The 14,869-nt window shown below is 40.9% G+C and overlaps 1 protein-coding gene across 12 annotated transcripts in view; it reads left to right on the top strand.

Moving 5' to 3' along the window:
- Positions 1-14,869, top strand: part of INPP4A (inositol polyphosphate-4-phosphatase type I A) — a 290,343-nt gene that overhangs the window by 39,664 nt on the left and 235,810 nt on the right. For all 12 annotated transcript variants that reach the window (XR_012670601.1, XM_075135062.1, XM_075135045.1 and 9 more), the window contains one exon: positions 9,050-9,109. The gene's annotated coding sequence lies outside the window, so the exon portion shown is untranslated. The remainder of the gene's footprint in view (positions 1-9,049; positions 9,110-14,869) is intronic.

Genomic DNA, 14,869 nt, shown 5'->3' with positions numbered 1-14,869 from the left:
CAAAAGATTTATTTTTTCCCTGGCATCGATGTTATTTCTGTTGGGCAACTGGGAGGGCTTCTCCTGAGGACATATGGACCAACACGGTAAAATGTTGATTCTTTTAATGCACATAGAAGGACGTGAGAAAAATAATACCACGCTGACAGTGTCCTCTGTTTCAGGAAAGCTTGCAATAAAAGCTCTTTTGAGCTCGGTACGTTAGTATGGAGGATTTGTATGAAAAGGATTGCATCCTGAGCATTACTATCACTAATATTAGTATTGTGGCTGTGAGTACATGACATAAAAATGAATGCAGCTGAGCTGGCTAGAGTGAGGTCTTTCTGTTATAAACTCTCTCTCAAATGTGGGTGTCTGGGAAAAGTTCATTAAATTATTCTCTGTTCCTGAGATAAGTGGATGACTTTCAATTGTATTTTGGTAAACAGGAGGTAGTGAGTAATAGGAAGAATGTGGCCTTTGTGGTTTTGCCTACATAAGAAAGATTTCTAATACTGTCCCATAGCTTTGTAAACTCATTGGTGAAAACATGGTATTAAAAACACTGATACTTCTACAGAACAGTGATTTTACACAGAAAAGTTGTGTGGAAAAGTGACTACTGTTTTGCTGGTACGTATGCAGTGAGGCAGACTTGCAAACTAGACCAGAAATGGACTTTGGAAAGAAAGATTAATGGGAAATTAGAGGGCATTCTTCTTCTTGGCTGCCCTCCCGTGAAGTCTGCAGTACAGCTGGGGAACAGAAGGGAACCGGGACAAGTTTGGTCTCAACTTTATGAATTTTGTAGAACTTACTTTCTGAGATAAGATCACAAGCAAGTTGAGAGTGCTTATGTTTGCAGACTGGCCATTTTTAGAATTAACATAGTGTAAGCGTTCATACTGTCATGTAATTTGCTTTTTTCTAACTGTTACTGGGCAGAAGCAAATTAAATTTAGTCCCAAGTTTGTCTTGAAGCGATATGCTGTCTTACAGAGGATCCTATGAGAGACCCTACAGGACTTTGGCATCTTTACTGAAAGTTCACAAACAGTTCGTACAATCAGTTTATCTATAGCGCTTCCACTAAAATACACGGTGAATGGAAGTAGCCACTTAAGGGTGTGGGTAAAGTAAGAAATGAGAGTTGAACTGAAGGGAATTGTGTTTGACTGTTTAATCCACGCTTCAAGGATCCAGACCTGTGGTTTCTGGAGGAAAGCCACGACCACCATTGCTAGAGGTGCTCAAGAGGCTTATGTTATTGAGCTCCACAAAGTCATGGCTGGAGGGATCAGAGTGAAATACAGTCAGAATTGTCTTCCCGTGCCATGACCTTAATTTGTCATGTTTATTGCTATACGGTGAAATTATATCCGTTATTGTTGCCTGCCTTTTACCAGCATCTTTTGCAATTGAATGCACAGAAGTATTATTGCCCTTTCAACTGATGTGATCTGTGAGAGACTGAATCAGTTATCTGAAGGCTCCTCTATAGTGAAACTGCAAATGCTGCCCAGCAGTCAGCTCCTGTGGGCCTGAGTGGGCAGAGTGAGACGTGGCTTTGCTTCCCGTGGGGCAGGCTGGATCGTGAAGGGCAGAGATGCCTGCGGGCGGGAGGCTGAGGCAGCAACAGTCCTCCTGGCTCCTGCCATCCAGCTGCCTTCTCCTCCCCTTCTGCCATGAAAACCCCGTTTCTGCCAGCTGCCTCTGTGCCCCAGAAAGGGAGATGGAGGTGGTGGCAGTTTGCATGGGGCAGTTGGCATGTTTTGGTTTTCCCCTTAAAGAAGAGCTCTCTCACAGGATCCTTTTGAAGACACCATGTCATTTCAGTGCATGGGGGTAGTGGAAGGGGTTGAGCGCCTTCAGGGTACAGAGAACAGTGAGAGAGGGGACCTGGTTGGGCACGTGGAAGGATAAACTTCCATTTGCACAGGGAGCGCTTGGAGGAAGTGGCTGCTTTTGTGCTTGGAAGTCACGGCAGGCTGCCAGCGTGTGTGTGTCTGAACTGAGGAAGGGAGGGGCTTGGCTTCAACACCCATGGTGTCTGAATTTTGACTGCCTTGTAAATGCTTGCCTTTTTTGTGGGATGCAAGTATTTCCTAACAGCTCAAGAAGAACTGAACGTTCTTCTCTGTGCTCGTTAGTGGGATTTATATTTCAGATATGTAAACATCTCCACAGCCTTTAATTTCATGGAAAATCAAAAAATGTTGCAAGTGGCCACTGATAAGATTTTATTGAGGGCTAGAAACAACTTGGCACACATAACAATTGTCTCTTTAGAAACTGGGGGTGTCTTTAAATACCAATTTTACGTAAAATTTAGCAGAAAGACAAATGGAGGGCAGAACACTTACCAGTGTGAAGATCTGCTTAGCTGTTGTATTTGTGATAAGTAGCAGACAAGAACTCACTCGTAATTTGACTCAATTTGTGTGAAGATTTGATACCCCTTCCTGTCATGAGCAAGACATCCAGGATAAATGGGAAGAGTAGTTCCTTCCTAGCACAGTGCTTACCTGTCACTAACAACATTTGCAAACCTCTAAAAGGCTTCTAAGAGAAAGAAGGGAAGTGGCAAAGAGGCATTTGGGAGGGCTGTGGTAGCTACTGGAGAGTGTAATACTTTGCAGCATTTATTTTTTGAAAGTATGACATCTTTCCCAACTTCTCTACAACTTTCCCAACTTCCCTACAACTTGCACTTTTTTCCCCCCATTCCTCTGTGATTCATATTTCTGGGACCCAAGAAAACAATGTCTTCACAGTAAACGCGTGACTATTTATATGCAAAAATTAATAATGCAGCCTAGATTTCCCCATATTGTGCTGCACATTTCATGGCTGGAGTGGCCAATGTTCCAATTTGTATCAGCTCTCAAGTTGCGTTTGGGGGTCCGTAAAATATGTCTGCATGACAGGGACGGTGCAATGGATTACCCTAGAAGGAAAACCCATCTTAATGTTGACATCTCAGAGATTTGTGTAAAACTGAACACCCTCAGAAAATTATAATTTGGTTATACAGCATGAAGATCATTTCCACCCATTACTACTTGGACGTTTAGTTTTACAGTGGAATATTATTTATCCTGAAAGCATAGCCTCCTGTGATAAAAAAGAGACAGGCATGTGGGCATGTGGTAGTTAAGAAAAATGTGTCTTGGTGTGACACTAATATAATAAGTGAAAGAAGGGAGTGACAATTTTAGGAACTGGACACTGTTCATTTACTGTCAACAATATTACAAAACTGTTCAAGTTGATTCACCGTGGTCCTGGGTGTTCTTCATACACCTCATCTCTTCTGCATAAGCACATAGTAAATGGCTGGATTGATCGTGCTTGTAATAGCAAACCAGAGCTTCTCTTTAATATTTAAAATAGAATGTGAAATACAGGATCCACTTGTGCAAACCAGTTTGACCTTGAGAGTGTGTTTTGTAATCTTCTTTTCCTCGCTTCCCATTTTGCAGGACAGCACTCTTTAGCTAGACTGACTTGTGGAGGTGTGTATGTGACAATGTTGAGGAACAGACCTAATGTCGGGGCATGCTGTGGGTTCTGGCTCCATGTTTGTTCAACCTGGGGAGGTATTGGCATGTACTATGATTTTCTTTCCATGAAAATCGGGTGCAGAGCAAGGTAAATTGTGACTGTGTTTCTGCCCAACAAGAAGCTGTGACTCATTCAGGAACACAGCGTAGCATTAGGAATGCTAAAGCACTGCTGCTACCAGTGATACGGATACAGTCACAGATGTGTGTTTTATTTCTTCCCAACCGGCAGCTGAAAATAGCTGAAACTTTAATGTTGTGAAAGTATAGGTTGCATACATAATGCAAGCAAATCTGAAATAATTCTGGGGAAGTCAAATCAAGACAAGGCAAGTTTCCTCTTTTTCTGTAAGGCGTATTTTGATATAATGGTGATAGCATCTTGTGTAAGTTAGTACAGCAGAAGGAGTTGCCACATTGATCACAATAATAATTTGCTCAGAATGAAGAGAGTTTATGTTCTTTAAAATCCTGAAGACTGGTATTTCAAAATGGGGAATATGAGGGAAGACTTCAGGAAATCATACATAGTTTGTTTGTAGAAGAGTTTAAAGAACGCTGCATTTTATTTGCTGCAAGGCAAAGGAGAAGATCAAACAGAGCACAGCAGGATGCACAGTATATTCTACCTTCTGTGTGCTTGAGGTTTGTAGCAGGGGTCATAACTATCTTGACCTAGAAAAAGAATGTGCTGCCTGGGTTTGTAGGCTGATTATTGGAAACTTGAGCCTTTAAAATACGTTTACAGGAAATGTCTTCTGAGCTACATTGACTCTGACAACTTGCTTTGAATGAGCATTTGTTTGCAGCTCTACTGTCATGTGGTTCATCCCCAGCTGCTTGTCCGCTGCAGAGGTTCCTGCTCCTCAAATTTGCCAGCATAAACAGCAAATATAGTCCTTCCCCAGCTTGGTTCTGTCAAAGTGCTTTGGTTTAAATTGTATCTGTTGCAAACTGTTCTGTTTTGCTCTTTTTTTCTGTCCAAGTATTCTAGTTTTTTGGGTTTTGTTTTGTTTTTTTTAAAAAAGAAGTTTAGGTTGTACCAACGTGCAGTTTTGCTGACAGATAGGAGGAGGGGAAAAGCGAGGACAAGCAATGGGAGGCAGTAGCATAGATCAGCTCAACTCCCATGGGAATAGCATGTCTGTTGGACTGTGTCTGGATAAAAGCTATCAGAGCTAGCCTTCAGGCAAAGTAACACTGTTTTTCTCCGTTTAACTAATGGACAAAATCACACCTGGTGTCATGGGTTGCCGGTACCCTTCAGAGATGTTGACAGTACATTTAATTGCAAAGGAAAAGGGTTAGTCGTTCCTTCCTCCCTGGAGTGATTTAGCTGCTCTCCAGCCAGTGAGAAAGAGGAAAGGCGGCAGGGAGGAGGAGAAAGCGAGGGATTTTCAATAGGAGCATGTACACACCCTGTCGTTTTTATGTTTGTTTTGTATCACACTTTCAGGTTTCTCTCCAGGGAATGGTGTCACGTGCTTCACTTTCTGCAACATTTAGGAATAAGGGTGTGGCAGATTGAATTGAGAACTGGTGTTCTCCTCGGTTTGTGTGGTAAACCTGGTTGCAAGTACAAGCAATTGGGGTGAAAAAAATCTCGCTATGTATCATTTCCTTACAGAGAAGGATCTGAATGGCTTTTAAAATCTGGCAATAAGCACCAAGACTTGAACTGCTGTCATCAGTCAATTGCAAAACAATTTCTATATGGTTTTAATTAAGCAAAAACATGCTGCAGTCTTTGAAGAATCTTTTTTTCTATCATTATCATTTCTTAATGCAGAAGGCTGGAGGCAGAACATGCCAAGAAGCTGGTGCTTTGGTGTGGTCTGCAGTAGTGCATTACCACACTCTGCCGCGGTCTTATAGCTATTACAGGGCAATGTAGTTTAAAAACTGTACAACGTAGGGTGAAAAAGAGGGGCTTGAGCCAAATTCTAACTTGCCCTGTTAGAATCTTTCATATGCAAGTGACATTGGACTTTCTGGGCTTACTACCTGGGCATGTGGTACTAATGTTCAATGTAATTGTTATGGCTAAAGCTAGCATTTTAGTGGTTCTTAATCAAGTACCAAAGCACAACAGAATTGGAGTGCAATTAAAAAATGTGATTGTGTCAAAGAGGAGAACGTACAGGCAGACTCTAGAGATGTAGTTGAAAGCTGCTTTTAGAACGGGGTGGAGAGTAGGAGGGCACCTGTGCAAGGTCAGAACTTGCTGGGAGATCAGTAGGTAGGACCTGCCTTCTCTGTAGAAGTTGCAGTATTTTTCTAAAAATCTCACTGATGGTCTGATTTTAAAACACGTCACTCTAGAATGTGTGATTTTCAATGTTGCTCTGCAAAATGGGTGTGACTTCCTGATGGTAGTGAGCGAGGTACAAATATAACTTGCCAGCAGAGAGTCGATGTAGTTACTAGGTCACATTGTCTCTGTTTTGCAGACGTGAGCTCAGCCACAGAGATGAAAGGGATTTGCCTGTGGCCCCAGAACTAGTCATTTTTTGTCATAGTATTGTAAATAGGATTTTTAGATTCCTTTATCATCTCTGCCATTTTCATTTCTTCATTTTAAGTTAAATAAATAACTGACCAGGTTTAAGTATTTATATTAAATGTCCTGAAGGTGAATGGTGGTACAGTATATTACATGGTTATAATGCAGCAGATCCATTGTATCAGCCCTTGATGTTGAGACTGTGGCTGGCTGTGACTTGCTTTGTGAGTAGCTTTCATGGTGTCTAGCAGCTTTCACAGTACGTGCCCTGCTTTTAGAATGGAAAAAGAAAAAATAACTATGCTAAATAAATACAGTTGAAGTTACAAAGGATACCAAATTGGAACTTTGTGTGCCTGCACTGAATTTACCAAAATAAAAATTATTTTAAATAGTGAATGACTTTGCCAAAAACTATTGCATATCACATTTAACCCCGAAAAGAGCTCCACATAGTGTCAGATGTCCTCTGTCCTCACTGAGGAACTCTCCAAAAGCCAGAGTAAGTAAAATGCTTTGTAACGTCTCATCTGAATTGACAGTCATAGAGGTGAACTTCAAGTTTGTTCTGCCTTCACCTTGGGCAATGAAAAGAGAAGACGGCTTGAGCTGCCTTATAGGCCACTTCTGTGAAGAGGTATAATTTTGTAAGAAATTTTAGATGCTTTGCTGATGAGTGCATAGAGGCATAGGGCCGGATGGAGTTTCCTGAGCTGTTGAATTCAGTCTTAACAGTGGCATAATACTCCTTTTATATGGAAACCCAGTTTTTCCTTGGCTAAACGAGCTTTCTTTGTTGCTATTATTCCAGTTAGGTTAGTTATTTAGTTAACACCCTATTTATCTGAACGCCTTTTTCACCTCTCTGGTGTTTAGCCCTTGTCATGTGTTTCTGGAGAGCAAATTGTAACTCATCTCCGCCTCTGCTTTGCTGAGCTTAACAATTTTTTGGTCTGCTCTGGGGAGGCTGACTCTCCATTGTCCTCATAAGCCTTTCTCTACACGTGTTACAGACTGAGGTGGGCAGTGCGTAACTTCTTGTAGCCAGTGTTCCCAACTCAGTCTCATTGCTACTTTTTGTAGTGACAAGAGCATATTGGCTGGTACACCCTAACACAGTATCTACCCTTTTTGTGGCTGCATTGTCTGACACTGAGGTCTTCTTTCTTCTTGTTTTTTCCCAATTTGTAGCGGAAGTTGTTTTTGTTAGTCTGCAGTCTTAGTGCTTTTTGACTTCATCTTATTTCTTTTACTTCAGTCCTGGTTCTTCTTTGATAGTTTTTATTTTCCTAATATTTACATACAACACTGTAAACTGATGAATTGCATCTTAATTACTGCATCACAAATCTGAACACTGTTTGCTTTATGTTCCCTGAATTTAATGTTTTAAGCAGTAAAACTGCTTAAACTGATCAGTATATTTTTCTGTGAATTAAAGTTTTAGCTTTCTTAATTCTACTGTATATATTTATATGTTTGCCCCATCTATATATTTTACTAGAGAAGTATCTTGTCCACATAGGAACCTGTTGCCTTGCCACAGTTTTGTGGTACCACAGTCAAAGATTTCTAACATGCACTGTTGTAGCAAAATGGCAGATATTTCAGGTTAAAAATCATACTTGTTCTTGTCCTGGAGAGCATACTAGTTGAAGAGCTTTTGTTTTGGCCTTAAGATAAAAAATTTGATCCTGAGCTGCCCTCATGCCAGGATGCAAGGCACCTGCTCCTAGTTTACCACTATAAAGCACTGTTCTGTTGGGTTGCAACACAGCTCTTGCATCGTTTTGGAAACTGTGAACCTGAAAATTCAGAACAGTACCCTCACAAAATAACGATCATGTCTTAAGATCACCTTGGGGGCTGAGAAGAGACCATGGGTGAAATGTTAGGATACTGTGTGATGACTGTGTAGGCAGAACAGAAGCAGCCCTGGGCAGTGTGATGGGGAGCCTCCCCTGCACCTTAGGGCCTCGCTCAGGGGTTAATCCAAATAGCTGGTGGATTAAGCGGTGTAGATGTTGGATTTCGCAGGCTACAGAGGGAGCCTAGGAAGGCTGTGGCTTTCTCAGGTTAAAGTTAACCTTCATGTCTAGCTGCCTTACTTCTGCCATGTGGATTGTGTATCTGTTTGACAGTGAACTTGGGTAAGGATTCTGGACTGATTGATTTATGGGATAAAACGTGCTAGGAAATGTCTTGATTATGCTTCTTGAAGGGAGAAAAACCCATTGAGATGCCTATTGCTTAGGCGTGGTGAATGATGTTGGTATGGCCAAGGACAGTATGTTCCTTGTCACAATGGAAGAGCTGTGGGTGTTGGCAGCAAGAAATGGAACTCTTGAGTCTCTCTGTCAGTAGCATCTGAATTCAGTCTGGACCTGCAGGCAGTAAAAATTGCCTGGCGGGGGCTGGGTTCAGTTGTTAGCATTTCTGTTTCGCGGAGCTTATTCTTGGGGAAGCAGTCGCAGTGCCATGTGGTGACCCCAACACTGACTGCAGCTGGAATAAGCAGACGGGACAAGGTAGCCAAGTTGAGGAGCTATGCTGGGAGAGCTCAATTGTTGCTGGTGACATGAAGTAGCTACTTTATTGAGCTTCTTATACTGTAACTGCACTGAGCCTTTTACAGACTTAATAGAAAAGTCATTTTAGTTAAATGCATTGTATTTTCATTAATATAGTAGAAGGGAGATATACATCACAGTCCCTAAGCGTAAAATGTTACAGTAACAGTACCTGATTCTGAAATTTCTCCTTTGGCTTTATTCTTATGTTCTCTTTCCTCAGAACTGATCCACAGTCCAGATTCTGTTTCAAATGGTAAAGGAGCTATGTTATAAAATGTTAACACTCTGCATTTTTTTACAAGTTTTTAGTGATTTTTTTTAATTGTTCCTATATTATTGCTTTCCCCAAAATTTTTTTTCCTGTACTACTAGGCTGTTTATCTGGATTGACTCAGTCGAAAACAGTTTGTCCTTTTTGTGTCTTTCAGGCTTTATTAAAAAAGAACTGGATGCACATGCCGAATTTCATCTGTGAAAGATGGAGTAAGGTAATATAATTTTAGTGATTGCTATTATAATGTGTGATGATCTGTGGACACTGAATGCAAAGGTTCAAAGATGAAATAAATTAGAGACAGACAGAGCAAAAGGAACTTCAGCCTCAGAAATAATGAAGTACTGACAAGATCCTACGTTCTGGTATCAGTGGCATGCTTACCCTATGTTTTGTACTGTGGGTAATTCATTATATCGGCCAGAGGTTTTCTGTTATCATTGGGTGCGTTGTCCACAGAAGCTCAGGTAGGTCATTAGCTAGTGATAGTGTGATTTGTTCATCTTTGAACAAGTGATGTGTTTCTGGAAATTTGTGAGATTTAAAGTACAGCCTATGCTGAAAGACTGATATTTGTCGCCTGTTTCCACCATAAGAACAAACTGGTGGTTGTTTAATTTTCTTCCCTTGAACATGCTGGGTCAACAGAGATGGAGGAAGGCAGATCTGCCTTTGTTGTCATTGAATGTTGCTGTAGCATAAAGCAATATCCTTCAGGATGGGAACTGGATCCTGTTGGGCACTTCACAAACGTGTTGTCAAGTATTTAGTTCTCCACAGTGAAAGAGCTACGTTATGTCCTGTGATGTGGCAGGGGGCGGAGGCTGATGGTCACGTTACTAGGCCCTGAGAGGTGAACGTCCTGGTGGGGTTCCTGTTAGCAGAATACTCTTGCGAGAAGACTCTTCCCCACTTGTTTCCAAGCAAAGTTCAGTCATAGGACTCCTCTCGCTTCCTGTGGGCCAGAGCAGCTGTTGGTGGGCAGTATGTCGGGCTGACCAGCTGCACCTGGCTTCTGGGATTTCAGAGAATAAGAGAAGTTGTGGCACACCTGCTGGTGATGTGTGGGATGTGGCCTTACCCGCAAGGCAGTGTGAAGCAGATGCCAATCAAATGAGTCTTCTGGCAGAGGCAGGAGGTTTTGCTGGTATGGGAATAGGAGGCAGCGAGAGGTCAAATGCGATGCTTGTGGTCACATGTGATGCTCCCGGTCAGGGGGGTAATCCTGTGCAGAAATTGAGGGGGAACCCTCAGAATCCTCATCTCTGATGTAGTGCCCTCAGTGCCCTTTCACAGAGTTCAGCAAAGAATGAATGTTGGAGTAGAGTCAGTGGTGAACCGTAGTGACTTCTCAGAGATGTTTTTCCCCAGCTCCTGCTAAGGGAGAACAAGTTCCTGTGTGAGATCAAGCAGACAGAGTCAGCAAATGCACTTTCTCATGCAGCATTGCTTTTCTTGGATCAGATGTGTGTCTTAATGAGGATCAATTACTGAAATGTCTAGAGAGGTATGTTACCACTATTGTGCCTACAACTGGAACTAAAGCAAGCAGTCGATACCATGGACTGGGTTATTTAACTGGGACAGAATGGAATGCAGTGCACAATGGGTTGCTCCAGGGGCATATGTGTAATTTTTTCCTTTCACCATCTTGAACCGTTCAGTGAAAAATAACTTGGGAATCAGGCATACACTTACAGATCTTTCTCGATCCCAAGAAGGCAGGGATGAAGTTGCCAGTAGCAAATTAGTGTTGCCAGACCCTGTAGCTAGCTTTACTGTGACTTAAAAGGAATTGCAGTAATACTAGTCATTCATATAATCTTTCTTTCTTCTATTAATCATTGTCTGCATTGGAAAAGATACGCCTGCGGCAATCCTGCATCTCCATCCAGTTCAGTGCTGCTTCATGCTGAAGAAATTAAAGAAGAATTGTCATTCTTCCCCAAGACAGCTATGTCTTCTCCCCTGTGGAGTCTATCTCCACTCTTTCAAAGACATCCATAACAATAGAGGAAAAAAACAGCATTTGGGGCTCCCCTACAGGGACAGCATATCATCCTGATTAGGTGTTTCTCAAATATGGCCCTGGCTGTGCAATCAACTCCTTATAGACAGATCCCACTACTGATTTGAAGCTTTGTGTTAGATTAGGTCTGGAGAGAAAATAAGAAAGAAAGAAAAGAGAATGCCACCCACTTCGGTTTGCCTGCTTGCTTGGTGTTTTGGTGCATATTTTCTTTCAACTGATTTGGATTTAGTGGCTTCTTCATTAAGAGTCAAACTCAGTGTTGCATATGTAAAGCTCCACATAGCTTTTTCAATTGAGGCTCCTTAATGTGTGTGTATAAAACAGAGTTTATCTCCAGTGGCATCCTTTTTGAGTAGCAGTCCCCGCTTTCTCTTCAGTCAGTTCTCTGGGTGACATCTCCAGAAAACATGCCCTGCTAAAGCATATAGTGGTATAGGTGATGAACGGACAAAGTGCGTGAGTGACTGACTAAGGAGAGGTAATTGTTATTAGCATAGTAAGCTGCTTTGATTGTTGTTGTTAGCTTTTACTGCAAGTTTACTATCTGCTTTTACAGTTTGTTTTTTAACAAAAACCATCATTTGCTATTTTGTTCCTTCCCTTCTTTTCCCTTCTTGCCAGTTTGTAAAGTACGTTAAAATGCAGAGCAGGCCATGTGTGAATGCATGGCTGTGTTAAATGTGCAGTGATCCTGTTCATCATGTTCATCACCCTCTTGTTAGTGCTAGATCGATTGCGTGCACCATGCCGGATTGGTATATATAATTGCAGTAACTGCATGTGCAGTTATTGCATAATGTGAGGCACTTGGCCTTTCAATAATGTTCTATATTCCATTAGGTGTTTTTCTGATTCTGGTGATTCTAGTCTGCAGAGTTAACCATGGCTTTAGCAGTGAAGGCAGAGATGAAGGACTGAGTTTGAATAATATCTTAAATGAAGGCGTAATCAGATTGACAGGAGCCTGAATGCAGGGAGAAGGACAGAAAGAAGGGTAAGAGGACATGATGATACATAGCTAATGAGAACAGCTGTAGAGGGCTCAGAGTCAGGGAGGAGAAGGCAGCAGAATTTCAGATGTTTTAAGTATCTGGAGACTACAGTGATCTCTGGGTTATTACTTTGTTTCTTTACTATGATGACTTCTGCCTCTTTTTACAAGTATTTAACCTACATTATGTTCTGTGCAAGCACAAAAATAAATTACGGGTTTTCTGGAATTAAATGCTACTCTTACATCAAGACATTTAAAGTGTTTGGAACATAATCCTGTCCAAGCTTACACTCAATTCAATAACATATTCATTTTACTCCCATGTTTGCATTTTAAGTATAAAGCTGTTACAGTGTTTAAATTACAAAATGTCCAGTACCTAATTGTTAATAATCTCAGCATTATTCTTGGGAGGTACATAGATGAACTACCACAGAATCATTATGAGGATTTCGGGAATAATTGTATCACTAAAACATACTGAGAGGATTCACACTTAATCCAAACCATCTAAACCAATCCTCAAAATCAGCTGCCTACCATACGACTTTCATTCTGGGAAACTTTGCATATGGATCATTTCCTACTTCCAATGGTATTTTCCATATCGCTAGGAAGATAAGATAGGAAGTGACCGTGTGGGTCCTCAAGTCCAGACCTCCATACATCAAAAGATCTGGACTGTGCAGTACAAACACTTGCCAAGTCTCACAGTAGCTTGAAGCACTGTAATAAAAGACAAAAATCTGCAGTGGTAGTATGACTCAGGCTGGGGCATTGCTACCATGATAGTCTCTGCAGAATAAATAGCAGAAAAGGCTCCTAGTTATTTTTAGCTTTAGTGCATGATTTTTCATAACTTCTGGGAGGACAGGGCAGATGGGCTAAAGCCCAGGTATTTAAAAATACCTGAGGTCAAATTTTCAAATACTATCTTTAATCTGAACTCAGACATCTCAGTAAAAGTCCTTTGTAGACACTGAGCACCTGCAGCCCTTGCTGAAGTCAGGAGCCGTTGTAAGTGATCCAAGGTCTCCCAGGAAGTCAGGTCAGTCTTAAAGTCTACATCAGGAGAAATCTTAACTCTTCTGCTCATTTCAGTAGGACTGAAGCTTATAGTTACGCATGTGCTCGTGTGCTGTCCCGAAGCTGAGTTGTCTTGCTGAACCAGAGCTTACAGAGGTGCCCCATAAGTGTTAATTTAGGCAAAGCCCAAGTAGAAGTTTTTAGCCATGATATTCAGAAGGAATCTTAACTGGCTGCCTGTTTTGAACATTGTGTGACATGTACAGACAGCTACAAACCTGCTTCTAAAGCACCAGGATGCACAACTTGCGCTTCCACTGTTTGAAGAATGAATCAAGAAGTAGGTGTCTTAAAATTCAGGCCAAATTTGTCTGAAGGAGGCAACACACATAAATATCACCTTTTAACAAGATGATTGCTTTCAGCTCAAGGCATAGGAATGCCAATCTGGGTCAAAAAAAGAGCTTAAAATTGCAGACTAAAGGAATGTTTTGTGTGCTTTTAAGGTATTTTTTGCAATTTTTTTGCATGTGTATGGCAAGCTGATAGAGATACGAAAGTGCTAAAAGAACAAGAAAAGAAAAAAAAGAAAAAAGGTTCTTGCATCCTATCAAACAGTTTTCTTGAACTGGATAATGTATTTATCCTTTTAAAAAGCCTTCAAATTTTATAAAGAAAATCATGCCCCAGCACAAAAGCTTTTCCAGATATAGCATGCTTGAGTGACCCAACGAATTGGAAAGTCTACATGAACATACTCAACAGTTTGTGAATATAAGAAATTGTACTGACTAGTAGGAATTCAAGGTACCGTGCAGCTCTTAAAGGGGCTTGTGTAATACAGATCCCAGAAGCATCTCAGATTTGCACTGGGATTTCCTGTATCAAGTTAAATGAGGGCCCTAGCTATATCTTCTGATTTTGGGGTCTCAGGAGCTTTCAGGAAGTTGTCTTGGGTATTTTACTCATCATTTCACGTAGCTTTTTGTAATCTCAGAAGCAGCATCCAGTTTTTGCATTTCTCATATTTTAAAAGCAATCAGACTTTCTGGCCGTCAGAGTTATTTTTTAAGTTGCTGTATTGGGAATTCCCAAATTGGGAAATTCTTAAAGGTAGCTTTTTTTTTAATGTGTAATTAAAATATAGATCCGTTACTAAGATTTTTTAAAGGATTTTTATTACTTGATACTATTGAATGTTATATATATCTCTAAGGAAATGGAAAATGTGATCTAGGCAACTTCAGGCTTGTTAATTTGACCTTAATAACCTTAGAAAATTTTTTGAAGGAATGAATAATTAAAGACATGGGAGTTGAGTGGAAGGAGGATGAAACACTGTTTTGCTAAGATAGGTCATGTCAGACTGACCTAGTATCTTTTTTTAATAAAAAAGTAGGTTTTCTAGAAAAAGAAAAAATGTGCTAAATCTGATCTCTCTGGATTCTACTGAACTGTTTAACAGGTTGCTGCATCAAAATTACTGTTCAAGGTGGAGGAGGATTAAGTTAGTGTAAGAACTGTAAACTCACGCGAAGAACTGGCACAAGGGGAGACAACAGGAGGTAGATATATGAGATGAACTATTCTTTGGGAGTTGACTTGTTTAGTTTTCTTGAGGTGTGGTTTTTTTTTTGGCTGAGTTGATTTTGTTGTCACGTTGTATTGAAAGCAGGCTGTTGAAACTTGCTGATGGGAGGAGGACATTAATTTCCAGTATACAGTTTGAGATGGAATGACTATACAATTAATTGTACAATTAGGTAATACTAAAGGATGGAATTCAACACAGCAAAGTGTCAGGCCACACACTGGCAGGAATTCACTTACTGAGTTTCACCTTGGTGTCAAAATTAGCAGTCTAAGCTCTTACATAATCAATGGAAGGAGGCAGATTTTTAATTAGGCACCCAACTCCTGCC

The sequence above is a fragment of the Calonectris borealis genome, chromosome 1 (genome assembly GCF_964195595.1).
Source record: "Calonectris borealis chromosome 1, bCalBor7.hap1.2, whole genome shotgun sequence".
Taxonomy (NCBI): Eukaryota; Metazoa; Chordata; class Aves; order Procellariiformes; family Procellariidae; genus Calonectris; species Calonectris borealis.
Note: the sequence above shows the minus strand (reverse complement) of the source record. Positions and strands in the feature narration are given on the sequence as shown.